This window comes from Phaethon lepturus, unplaced genomic scaffold (assembly GCF_000687285.1).
Source record: "Phaethon lepturus isolate BGI_N335 unplaced genomic scaffold, ASM68728v1 scaffold24686, whole genome shotgun sequence".
Taxonomy (NCBI): domain Eukaryota; kingdom Metazoa; phylum Chordata; class Aves; order Phaethontiformes; family Phaethontidae; genus Phaethon; species Phaethon lepturus.
This window is the reverse complement of record NW_010544532.1, coordinates 5,781-6,912: the sequence shown is the minus strand read 5'-3', so window position 1 is coordinate 6,912 and position 1,132 is coordinate 5,781.

The following is a 1,132-nucleotide window of genomic DNA, read 5'->3' as shown; positions in this document are numbered from 1 at the left end:
TATTACCTTAACACTCTGCTCAAAACCACACAAGGCTGTTTGTTGCACTGAAAAAAAGTGTTATGAGTGATGAAATGGTAAACTAAACAGTAGTCGTCTTGGCTCTCCTTCATAATACGTATTCCACTTCAACTTAAAGATTAAATTGAGCCTCTTGGGTGACTGTTCAAGCATCTTGCCCAGCCATCCGTCTCCCAGCTGTGCAGTGTACCACTTGGGACCTCGCTGCCAAATGTAAGCACTTGAATAATCTAAGCCAGGTGATTAGCATAAAGACCCTTTTAATTTGTATTATGGTATCAGTACTTTTTAATGTATATGAGGCTTAATTTATTCATTTCAGGGCTGTATATTTGCATGTTACATGTCTTTGTTTACTAGATAATTTATATATCGCTTACTACATAAATAGGTTGGAAGCTGAGAGCCTCACATGTGAGTGACAGAGCCAGGAATAAAATGTATAGGCACTCGTTTATAATCATGAATTCATTCTCCAGCACATGTTGCTTTTATTGTATTGTAGGGCTAATATTTTCTCCTTCTAACCTTCTATACTTACCCCTTATTTACAGTACTCATAATCCCCTAGGATACTTTATTATTTTTGGATTACTAGATGTTTGAAAAGTTTTAACCTGTATTTTGTCATTGAGGGTGTAGTAAGCAAAGCTAAAACCACAAAAGAAGGGCAATTTACCTGTTATATGTGAGTTCTTTCAGAAGATTTTAGGTAAAAATTTTGCTCGGTTGGAGGGGGTCTGAAAAACAGAGGACAAAGAATTACTCTGAAACGAGCAAAACCTACATGATTTTGTGCCGCTGTACAATGTGAAATCTTTTCCTGTTTGTATATGTGTATTTTGCAGTGCTTGCGTCAAATTCTTTGTCCTCTTTAGAAAAGTAGAATAACGAACACATTATATTGCTCCATTTCAAGGAAGAAAACAACAAAGAAAAACCAACTGAAACACTAGATTACATAAATAAAGGCAATTTTACTGACAGTGTTCTGATCCAAATATTTATTTAATTCCTAACTCATACAAAATTGATGGTTGTGGAGGTATTGGGTTAAAAGGGTTGAAAAATGAATTCTTCTAGTTATCCACAGAGAACATATAGTACCAAT